The 12,608-nt window shown below is 35.5% G+C and overlaps 1 pseudogene; it reads right to left on the reverse strand.

Moving 5' to 3' along the window:
- Window positions 1-3,359: 3,359 nt before the first annotated feature.
- On the reverse strand, window positions 3,360-3,999 carry LOC123249965 (annotated as a pseudogene).
- Between the last annotated feature and the right edge of the window lie 8,609 nt (window positions 4,000-12,608).

The raw sequence follows: 12,608 nt of genomic DNA on the forward strand, positions 1-12,608 counted from the left end.
AAAAATGGACAGCACATTCCAAAGCCAAATAAATGAGTTTTGGAGTACATTCTGTAATTCCATTGGAATTATCTGCAACGTTTTATCTATGATAAATTGAGTATTAAGCACAGGATTATTAAGATTTGAGGGTAAGAACCTTGCTATCTCTTCAACAACGAAGGAAACAAAAATAGTTGAAATACTGTAAAATAACAGGAGTGGCACATGTATATCCAAAAGAGGTTAGATGGAAAATGACCACCCAGGGAGTCATATGTACAAGTAAATATCTCCAAGATGTCTGGGAGTAATACATCTAGGCAAGGGGAGATCAGCTGGAGGTCAGTAAAATGCAATCATGAAAGCAGAAAAATTAATTACTCTTTCTTGATTTAGGAGAACAAGAGAAAAGAAACCTGGATTCCTCTAGCAAGAAAATTTAGGTACAATTGCATATTTCACTCTTCCTGGGGTACTGATGTATACAGTTAATTTTGAGGAAAACCACACTTGACACTTATTTTAGTTATTTAGGTTAACTTAAGTACTTCAAGAGTCTATGATGTTGCCAGTGTGGGTATTCCCTCCAGAGATGCAGATAGCAATGAACCTCTTTACAACTTTGTGGATATTGTTGGAGCGTTATTGTGACCTGACAAATCCACCATTGTGTGGTTAAACTGGCAATGAACTTCTCCAAAATTGACTAAAATTTCCCAAAGACAACTTACATAGATAGTCACTTCCAAGACTTCCTTTTTATTTAGGAGCTCTTAGTACTCACACTTTATTGACAGAGCCTTCAAGAACCTAGAGTTTTCTCCATGCCATTATGAAGTATCAGAGAAGGGCTTTGGTAGAAGAGAACAATATGAAATCAGTTGAGTTATTTCATGGAGAGAATAATTTTTTCAATTCATCCTTCTCATTGTGCTAATACTTTCATTTACATATTTAACATCCAAACTAAACTCTTCCTCCCCTAAACTTCTGAACTACTATAACATTGTGAGGTTTAATGAAGGTGTTTGTGTATGTGTGTGTGTGTGTGTGTGTGTGTGTGTGTGTGTGTGTGTGATATTTCTCAGGGGACTCATGTACATCCTGGAATCATATGTTGGATCACATGGAATCAATTGACTCCTGGGAGGGATAAGGGGAGTTCTAATTTCTTCTACAACCAATGTGATGAAGACCTAAAAGCTTTCCTGATCAAGCTGTTATCAAAAGCTTTACAAAATTGTTTCACATTTCATTTTCTTTGCTTATTTAGTTATCCCCAAAGGCAGCATGCGGTGTGGTCTCTGTGTAAAACTCCACTTTTAATGACCTCTAAGGACAGCCTTTTATCCCTTTCTGTAATTTTTTTTCTTTATAAGGTCTTGCAATTAAAAAATGAAAACGAAAAAGTTGCCCATCAATTAGGGAATGACTGAACCATTATTACACCTGCTAATGGAATACCACAGCATCATAAGAGAGGACAAACAGTAGGAATTCTGTGAAGCATGGGAAGACCCTTGTCGACTGATGCAGAGTGAAGTAACCAAAGTCAAAGGAACAACATGCAAAATTACTACATGGATGTAAAAGAAAAGAACAATAAAAACAAGCTGAACTCTGATTAATTGCAGTGACTGATATTGGCCTTCAAGAACAGATGACAAAACACACATCCCTTTTTTTGGTAGGGAAAATGAAGGCCACAGTTACAGAATATTGTGTACATTGTCAAACGTGACTGGTATAGCAATCGGTTTTGCTTAACTCTTTTTCCTTTGTTTCCAGGGAAGATTCAGTGGAGGTAGGGATGTATAAGGAAATAACTGTTGTGGAAAAAATAGTTTTGAGACAAAACATATTATCATCAAACTTTTCTAATTTCATTATAATTTTATATCTGTTTATGATAGGAGACAATTATATCTGAATGGAAATGAATAACATCTCTCAAAGTAGATAAATTTATACACTATAAAAAGCATTGCAAGCTGTTTAGTTTACTACAGTGTTTGTTTTGGAAGCTTCCCACACAAAGATCTAACTCTGGGCAAGATATCTATCTACTCAACCAAATATGGTCAATTCTTTAGCACCCGTGTCCTGCCATATATGTCTATGCTTAGGTTTTGATTTGTTTTTTTTGTGCATATCATTTCTGCAAGTGAAAATTTTCTATACATTTTTACTCATGGAGTGCTGTTATATGAGAAATAAACAGCTTTTTGAAGTATTCAAATATTATTATAATATTTTTATTTCTAATTTAAACTATTTGACAGTTTTATGACTATCTCAAATTACTTTTAATCCAGAATTATATTCCCCTTCATGATATTTTTCATTCAAGCAATTTTCTCCAATTAAACCTTTACCAGACACTTTTTAATCCAGCAAATGACATATGACATCTGAGGCAGTGTCATATAGTAGACAGAGAGCTGTCCTTTATGTCAGGAAGACCTGACCTCTGATTCATAGTGCCATGTCACCCCAGGCAAGTCACAATTTTTCAGTGCCCCAGGAAGCTTTGCATGACTATCAGTTGCAGATAATGATCTGCATTTGTTTCCTGACTCAAGACATTTTTACACCAATGAAATCACAGATTCAATTCAAAAGAGGGGATGGGACTGGAGCAGAGGGAGGGAATCCTCATGCTGTGTGTAGGAATCCAAGTGAACTACATCTACAACTTTCTCCTGATGTATTACTTTGATAACTGTCAAAAAGGAAAATGAGGTGAGTTGGTTTGGCATGATTTGTTCTTTGCACTGTTGTCCCCTCTTACCTTGCTGAGACCACTGGATTGAGCTGGTCATACTTTTCCCTCTGCTACTTATTGTTCTTTTTCATGAAAAGTTCATCTTTATGACAAAAGACAAAAATTCAAATACTTCTTTACACATTAAGATAGAATCCCAACAATAAAGTAGGATATCCATAACTCACACTGCTGTGCAAAGGAAAACTAAAGGCAGGAAAATAAAAGAGAAAATATTAGCCATTCAATTGAATTCTTGACTTCCCTCTTTATATCATGCCATTGAAATAATTTTTTAAAATGTTGATAACATACTCATTTTCTACATGACACTTATCGAATCTTTTGGCACAATAACACTGTGATACAATATGTGTTAAGTTAAAAAATTAACTCCTCTATTAACCAGTATTCTTATTTGTGAGCATCCTCATCTTTTACAGTTACTAAAATCAAATACACAAAGGTCTATAACTGATTGACAGAAGCAGCAACCACAGATTGCAGTAATATGTACTACTGAAGGAAAAAAACCCCAGCATCTTAGCAATTTACAGTCTAATATTTTCTTGATATCTATCATTTACATGCTTCTTTAAATCTTGTTTTTTTCTTACAAAAACATATTTTTATGAGATTTTTCTGCAGTGACTTTACATTCATACATGACCAGTTGTTGATCAATATTTCCCATTGTTATACCACCAGCAAAAAATATACATGGTAACCAAGAACAGACATAAAGAAATCTGAAGATGTATATTGATAAACCCCATGATAGACTAGTAGTTGAGTGACCAAGGTTGCCAAGAAAGCAATTCCTACTCCAAGGTCAAAACCATTTTGTGATCAATCTATCAAAAGTCCACCACAAGCCAATGGATAGGGCAGTTAGAGTAAGAGACAACTTTATATTGTTGTCAAAATCTACTTTAGCACTGACATGATTTATACCAACAAAGACCAACAAACACACGTCCAAATACCTGTCAATGCAGGGTTATAATAACCCAATCACAGCTGAAGCTGAAGCATGGCACCCACCATGCTGAAGAAAAGATGCTTGCAATCACAGCAGGTGGAAAGAGTGTGACATTTCTCTGAATCTGAATTAGATTTAATACTACAGCAAGAAACACTTCAATCACAAACAGAACTGCACAAATCATACATTTCATACGCCAATTAGTGACAGAAGAAATGTATGGGCCATACTTTGGGGGTACAGATAATGCTGTCTCTTTCTGTGTCATAGTTTTATAAGTTTAATAACATCTAACAATCACAGTAGATAATAAACTTTTCATCAGTAATACATCTTGTCCTGAATCAGAACCTACCCAAAATCCTGTAAAATGAAGGAGTTGAACTTGACAATCTCTAAGATCCCTTTCAGCTTTAAATCTATGATCCTGCAGTCACCATTTTGGTGTTCTTAACATTTTTTTGTACCATGAATCCCCTTTGGTAGATTGGTGAAACTCCCCTCTTCCCACCACCACCACCACCATCACTGGCTTCTCCCCTCCCTCATATCCACTCCCCCATCCCTACCCAACCTGGCTGGGTTCCCCTGAACTCCTCTCCCTTGTCTCTCATGCACCTGTGTAACTCCCCCCTGCTACTTATGACGTGTTGCATTTGAGTTCTGCTATGACTGGCTCAATACTCTCTCTTCATACCCCGGTGAGATGAGTCTTCCTTGTTCTCTCCACCTTGTTCTGGCCTGAAGCACAGCTTTACCTCTTCTTCTGTTGGTTCTGCTGCTCCAGTATTCACTTTGAGGCACCTGTCTTCTGTCTTTTGGAGGCTGGTGGGTGGGCTTTGAGTGTTTTTTCCTTCACCATTTTGGCTTGAGTTCTTTAATATTCCCCACCCTCACCAATCATAATTTATTCTTGATAAAGCCCTGCCGGCTCCTTGTTATCATTGCTTTCTTTTCTAGAAGTTCATTACCAATCCATTTGATAATACAGGTATCCTTTCCACATCCAGGGTTCAGAAGCACCTGGCCTCTGGTAGTAACATTTTTTGGCCCTCCTTTTGTACCAGAGAAGAAGGCTGAATTGTTTCTTTTTCTTTTATGAGATTTTTATAGTACCTTATTGTAAAATTTGATCTAAGTATTTGGTCATAGGTTACCTGTAGGTCAATGTTAAATAAAAATACTATATGAAAAAGAAATTTAAAAAAATTTAAGTAGCATAATACTGAATATACTGCATAGGTAATATATATGTATATGTTCAATATACATATATAACAATAAACACATTTTATGAATTTGTGAGTTACTAAACTTCTAAAGATTTCTCTACAATTTTAGCCTTAGTGTCATCTGTTGGTTTTCACACTCTTTTCACAAACTTTAACTTTTTACTTATTTTAACTTTATTTTTTTTCTTAAAACCCTCACCTTCCATCTTAGAATCAATACTGTGTATTGGTTCTAAGGCAGAAGAGTGGTAAGGGTGGGCAATAGGGGTTAAGTGACTTGCCCAGGATCACACAGCTAGAAAGTGTCTGAGGCCAGATTTGAACCTAGGACCTCCCATCTCTAGGCCTGGCTCTCAATCCACTGAGCCACCCAGCTGCGCCCCCCCCTTATTTTAACTTTAAAAAGAAATTATGTATATTTATGATATTTCAAGGCAAAGTATGTTGATATTAGAAAATATCATTTATTTATTTTCTCAGAGTTTCTAAATTTTTCCTATGTTGTCTATTGACCTTTTGGTGTCTGTCATTTACAGATTCTGCAAAATTCTCCCCAAATTTCTATTTAATTTCTTATGCCAACTGGTGATATATTGAAACTGCAATGGGGATTCATGATATGGAAGACATACCTATACATTTTATGTTGTTGTTTTTTTGAGGGGCACCAAAAATCAAAAGGCCTATAGTTTGCAGATTCCACTGTTTTCCTTATTTTTTTAATGGGGATACCATTTGTCCTTTTTTTTAATACTCTAATATTCTATTTTCCATGACCTTTCAAAGATCTCTAATAGTGGCTCACTACCACTACTAAAAAACATCTACCAATGTTTTTTTCCCTTTTTTCTGTTTCATCTGAGCCTAGAATCCATGTAGTAGTTCTTTTATTATCTCCTTATTTATAAGTATGAAACTTTGGCAAGAATCCTCTTCAGCTTTTCTACATGAGGGAAAGAAAGGCAGCCTTAACATCAGTGAATTAAGGAGTTGGCCACTTAGCAGCAGCCCCACCTCCTCAGGAATGTGGGCTCTTTGAGTGTGAAGATGAAGAGTCTGGATGTAATCAGGATTCTGAATTCAGGTTCCATGAATATTGCATATTGTTTAAGTACTTGGCCAAGGAGAAGAGGGAAGAGAAAGCAGCAGAGATATAGAAGTAAAACTGGCTTAGAAGAAAGTTGGGGGGAAAGGAAGGAGCAGAAATGACCCATTTTCTCCAATAATTTCTCCTTGAAATAAAAAACAAAACAAAACAATACACAATGGGATTACAAATAAAACAAAAGTGTATAAGTGTATAAGAGGTTCACACAAAGCAAGGAGTGTTTGTTGCTTAATGAATCTTTGTTAACCTAGTTAAAACTCTAATAATTACTACAGGCTTATCCTAGTCAATGTTATTGTTTTTTATTTTTGTTCACAGAATCCAGCCCAATTCATATTTGACTCAAAATCCTCCAATGAAAAAGCTCACAAATGGTCAACTAGTCTTTGCTTAAAGATTTCTAGTGAATGGGAACTCATTCTCTTTTTAAGTCAAGTCTTTCAAATTTAGGTTAAATTTAATTGTTAGGAAGTTTTTCCTGATATTGAGCTTTGGTTTTAATGATAAATTAGAATTTAATTGGTGTGATGACCTTCCAATTAACTTTTTAATAATGAGAATATAGAATTGCAATTTAAATATCCTAAGTGAGCTGGCTAGTTAAAAGAAGTCTATTGTTCAGTCATTTGAGTCCTGTCTGATATGACCCTCCCACCTCCTAATTGGAGGTTTTCTTGTTGAGATACTGAAATGGTTTGCCATTTCCTTCCCTAGCTCATTTTTCAGATAAGGAAACTGAGGCAAACTGAATTAAGTGATTTGTCCAAGGTCACAAAGCTAGTTAAGTATGTGAGACTATATTTGAACTCAGGAAGAGTCTTCTTGACTATAGGCCTAGTACTTTATTTACTTTGCCACCTAGTTTCCTCAGAGAAAGTTTATAATAAGTCTTTTAAAAAAGTTAATAATGATCTCATAAATTTACATCTATATAATTATGGCTAGTCATAAAATACTTATATAACCCCTTTTGCCAATTAGACTTGTGAGACACCTAGTGTATATATTATTTCTCTAGGTGGCTAGATGACATAGAGGCTAGAGCTCTAACAAAGTCAGAAAAACTGGAATTCAGCTCTTGCCTTTGATATGTGCCTCTTTGTGACTTGAATAAATCACTCTCTCCCAGCTATAGTTTTTATATTAAAAAAGGGAAAATAAAAGCATATACCTTATAGAATTATTGTGAGGTGCAAAAGAGTTATATAGATAAAGCAATTTACAAATCTTAAAGGGATATGAAATGCTAGCTTTTATTCATCCTTTTTTTGTAGATAAGTGAGCTGAGGCACAGAGGGATTGAATTATTTTTTCCAAGTCTTCTGACTCCAATTCAAGTCCTCTTCCTATACCATGTAGTCTTTTTGGTTGTATAAATTTGATTTTTTGTGTATTTAAGCAAGTTATACATATTAAACCTGATAGTTCAGAAATTTCTTGTCTCCATATAGAACTGAGCTACTTTTATTACCAATCAACACTGAATTGTTTAAAAATAGAGAAATCATGTAGAATAGGGAATAAGGACTGGAGATCTTAGTTGCTTCAGATACATACTAGATATGAGACCTTGGGCAGATTTCTAAAGTCACTCAATATTGTCTCTAAGGTCCCTTAGATTTATAGTCATTTAGCTACCAATCTATGATTATGTGTCCATTAAATTTGAAACACAAAGCTGGTGAAGATTTCTATTATGGTAAATAATAGTTAGGGTCTAAAAGTAACAACAGTTACCATTTATATAGTATTCTAAAATTGAAAAAGTATATTATATATGTTATCTCATTTGAGCCTGAGAACAACCTAGAGTAATATTACACTATGGTTATTATTTTCCTAATGACAGCTGAGGATAAAATATCACCAATCCCCTAGACTTATAGGGAATTGTTACAAATAGAGAAGACAAAGAGCCATTTCCTAATCAGTATGTTATTAAAGAAATTAGTTTTCTAAAACTATCAATGACTTTATGAAAACATGCTCCAAAACACTCATAATAATTTAGATATATCTCTGAGATTTAACCTCACACAAAGCCAATTGTCAAAAATGACAACAATTGTCAACAATCACGGTTGAAAGACTTTGGAAAGATAAGTACACTAATATAAAGTTTGTAGAGCAATGAATTGATCTAATTATTCCAGATAGGTTAGTTAGGTCTGTGGACGTTATGAGTAAGAATCGATTCTGTGAGAGGAAATGATACGTTTAACAACTTTGTGGTCATCTTCTAATCCACTGTGTAAATCCTAAGACATTTTACAAATGGCTGGTTTGGATTCCATGCTGTCAAAGATATGGAAGTTGGAGGATGTTGTTTACAGAAGAATGGAGTCTCCAAAGACATTGGTCTTCAACAAGTAAGCCTGAGATGGATAGGAATAAGAGTTGAATATGAAAAGCTGTTACTGGAGAGGAGTGTATGTCTAGGTTGATAACTGTGATGAGGAAAATATGTAAATTATCTCTCATATCCATCCTTTGTTCTTTATTATTTCTGCCACCATGAACAATAGGTCAGTCCTTCATCACTTCTTTCTGATATACTATAATAGCATGCTGACTGGCCTTCCTCCCTCTGAATTTTTCAGTCCATTCCTTACATAACTTCCAAAATAATCCCCATTTTTGAGAATCTTCTGTGCTTCCATATTACCTCTTAGATAAAATGCAAACTCCTTAACAGATACTTAAGAATTTTAATCAGACATGTATCTAGACTTATTTCATATAATTCCTTTCTACATTTCAGGTAAAATACAAGATTTTTTTCTGAACTTGATCTGCCATCTTTCACCTTTATGAAGTCTGTCAGATTATCTCCCTTGAATGAAATGGCTACCTTCCAACTGCTAGTTGAAATTTATCTTCCCTTTCTCAAATTTTCTTAGAGCTCTTCATTTTGACATCATGTGGTATTATATCCCATGGCCCAGATGAATTCAAACAAGGTAGTTTCTAGACTCAAATATTGCTAGCATCTAGCCTGGATAGTGTTATCTTAGTGAAAAGGGCCAGGTATTCTATCATATTGCTTCTGCCCTTGTCCTGTAGCAACTCCAGGAAAATCACTAAAACTGAGTTTAGGTATGACTCCTGGTAGGATGTCACCTTAATGTTGGCACCAGATTGTCTTTTAGAAGAGTACTCAGTGTATGAAATGGTTAACAGACAGAGGGAAGTTGCTTATTTCCTCGACTATAGAAATAATATAGAATGAAAAATACTTGAAGAAAAAATTAGGGAAAACATTAAACATTTCAGGTAGCCCAATACACTCATTGTGTTCCCTTCAGAAGGATGACTGGTCAGAAAGTTTGAATTTACCTCAAATCTATATTGCCTGAGAATTTCAGAAGAGCAGATCTCTTATTGAGGTGGGTAAGGCTTTCATTAGTACTTCACTTGTAGGATATGCCTCAGGTTGGTGCTATTTTATGGGAAACATGCTGTGATGGAAATCTCTTTGAACTGGGTAGCTAGTGCCCAAATCAGGACTTCTTGAACTCATAAATTAGTGGTCAAGGATGGAAACATCCATTTATCCAATATCTAGTTGCTGATCTATGTACAAAGAGGAAAAAGAGGAGATAAAAAGTCATAAGGCAACTAAGAACTCAAAACTATCTCATATTTCCATGTATTAAGGAGCTATTGCCATTGAGATTGGAGAGGAGAGACAAATTCCCTCCCCAAATTGTCAGGGGTTTAAGTGTAAAAGCTGATACTAAAAAGATAGAACTCCAAAAGTAGAAGAGTAGAGACACATTTTACATGTCTTGTAGTATGACATGAATCCTGATTTTTAGTTGCAAATTATCTTTGATATCTCTTCCATTTATTGGGGACCAATCAAAAGTTGCTGTGCCATTCCCTGAAGGTACATGTCTCTCATCAAGAAGCTAAAGGATAGATCTAATCTCATGAGAGATGACCTCGTCCAACAAATCAGGGCTTCTTCTGATCAATCTGTTACAGCATTATATCTACGACAACTCATAGAATATAACACTAGAGAATTTTAGAGATTTTTATAATTGGACCTTGTCTTTTCAGAGAAGAAAAGACTAATTCAGAGAGATTAAGTGACTTGCCAAGCACTGATAGAACATTTTCATTATAAGAAGGGAGGTTATAGAAATCTAGCTCTAGGATTGCAATTGGAAAACTAGTGAGATGGCACGTGCCTCTTAAAAACATTCCTTTCTACGTCCTAGGCTTGGCCTAATAGATAGGAAACACAGGATGATATAATGGAAAGAGCAATGGACTCGGAATTAAGAAACTTGAACCCTGGAAGAACAAAGCTTGCTGGACCACAGTTTTTATCATCTTTAAAATGAAATTAGACTAAGCTATCTTTTAGTGTGTAATTCATTAACTATGTAATACATTATCATGGATTAGTAGTTTTCAGATGAACACATTATGACTCACTATTAAGAAGCATATGGGACTAAGAGATCTTTTATGATAGGTGAAATGAGGTAGAATGTGGGGGAGATAAGAGTATCTCTTGAGCCAATGAGACAATGGTAACTTTTAAGGCAGTTAGGTTATAGAATAAAAATATTTTTGCTACAGAGAGGAAGAAGAGGGCAGGAAAGAGAATGTTATGATATCTACAAGGGGTATAAAGAAGTGTGTAAAAGATAGATGTTTTTTCTATGTTAGCATTGGATGATTGGCAAATAGTATATTCCCTCTAAAGTAGCGTTGAGATAGTGTTTGACAATGAAAATTGAAATCATATGTATTTAAAAAAAGCTACAAGGGTACTTGAAAGAGATGACTGTTAAGGAAAAGGAGATAGAACTTTAAGATAGGTAGAGATTTTTTGTTATAGAGGCAGGAATGGAAGGTTATGGTCACCGATGCCACCTCTACTTCCCTTCCAGCAATACTCGGAAGTAATTCCTTCAGAAGAAAGGAAGAATTCAGAAATTTCCTTTAAAAGGATATGTATGTCATTATCAAGCAACTTGATTTCAAATAGGCCTATAATTTGGAAAGAGTTGGCAACTGACTAGATTTGGAGGGTGTCTGGGATAATTCCAAAGTTTTGAACCTCAGTGACTGAAAGGATGGAGAGTTTCTTGACAGAAATGGGACACTTAGGAAGAATTAGAAGTTGAGGGTTTAAGATAATGAATTCTGTTTTTGATATGACAGTCAATCACATTTGTCAAGTACCTTCTGTGTGTTAGGCAATATGCTTACCTGGAGATATAAAAAGGAGACAAAAGACAATCCCTGCCCTCAAGTAGTTCATAATCTGTTGGATTTGAGGTCCCTCTAGGACATCCAGGTTATTGTTGTTTGTCTTTCATTTCTGAAAATAATCAATGACATCATGGGATAATGTCTTGACGTGTGTACAAATTGGATTTAAGTAAGACAAAATAGTTAACATTACTGATTTCATCAGTCATCAAAATTCAGTGGCAAGACGAAAGTCAGGATACCTGTTGATGGCCTGGGACACATTGTCTCATTGGGTTTCTTTGATATCTAACCAAGATTTAAGTACTCTACAGTGTCTTTTTCACCTGCCTTCATGGCCACTGGAACACATTGTTCTCATCCACTCATTCTACTGGGGGAAGTTTTCACATGCTTGGAGAAAACACCCCCTAATTCACTAATAGGTTTGTGGACTGTCAGTTAGCCCCAGCTTGGCTTAACCCAGTGGGCAATATGTGGCTAATGAGCATGGTATAGTTTATTAGACCCACAGATGAAAGTTGAGTGCCATTCAGACACCAAAGGTAGAGGAGCAGCTTTGAAAAGAACTTGGCACATCAGAGATGCTGGTCCTACTTGAATACCCATTCATCACTAGAATCTAGATAGCACAGTGTATAGAGTTCTGGCCTGGAATCTGGAAGACTACTCCTTTTGAGTTCAAATCTGGTTTTAGACACTTACTAGCTATGAAGTCACTTAAGCCGCTTTGCCTCATTTTCTTCATCTATAAAAGATGCTGGAGAAAGAGATGGACACAAATGAATAACAATAACAAATGACTGCAGGATATCCAGATAAAGATGTCTAAAGGAAAGTTAAGTGATATGGGACTGAAAACTAATAGAAATATCAGTGTTGTAAGTAGAGATTGGGAGTAATCTGCATGGAGATGATAATCAAATCAGTGGGAAATTATGAGACCACTAAGTGATAGCATGGAGAGAGAGCAAGAAAGAAAGATGGAGGAAGAGGCAGAGAAAGAGAAGAAGAAGAAAACAATGATGATGATGATGATGATGATGATGATGATGATGATGATGATGGAGATGGAGATGGAAGTGGTGATGACCTGTGACTGAGCCCAGAATTATATAGAGTAAGGCATGGGTGTTGCTGCAGAGTAATCAAAAGGATGAAAACTCAGAAAAGGATTTTGGAAGCAGAAACCAAATTGCAAGAGATTGAAAAGGAGGTGGAAATAGTAAAGGTACATGACTTTTTCTAGGACTTTGGCTATGAAGGGAAGAGGTGGCATAAAATGATAATAGCTTGAGGGAATGA

This window comes from Gracilinanus agilis, chromosome 5, assembly GCF_016433145.1.
Source record: "Gracilinanus agilis isolate LMUSP501 chromosome 5, AgileGrace, whole genome shotgun sequence".
Classification (NCBI taxonomy): domain Eukaryota; kingdom Metazoa; phylum Chordata; class Mammalia; order Didelphimorphia; family Didelphidae; genus Gracilinanus; species Gracilinanus agilis.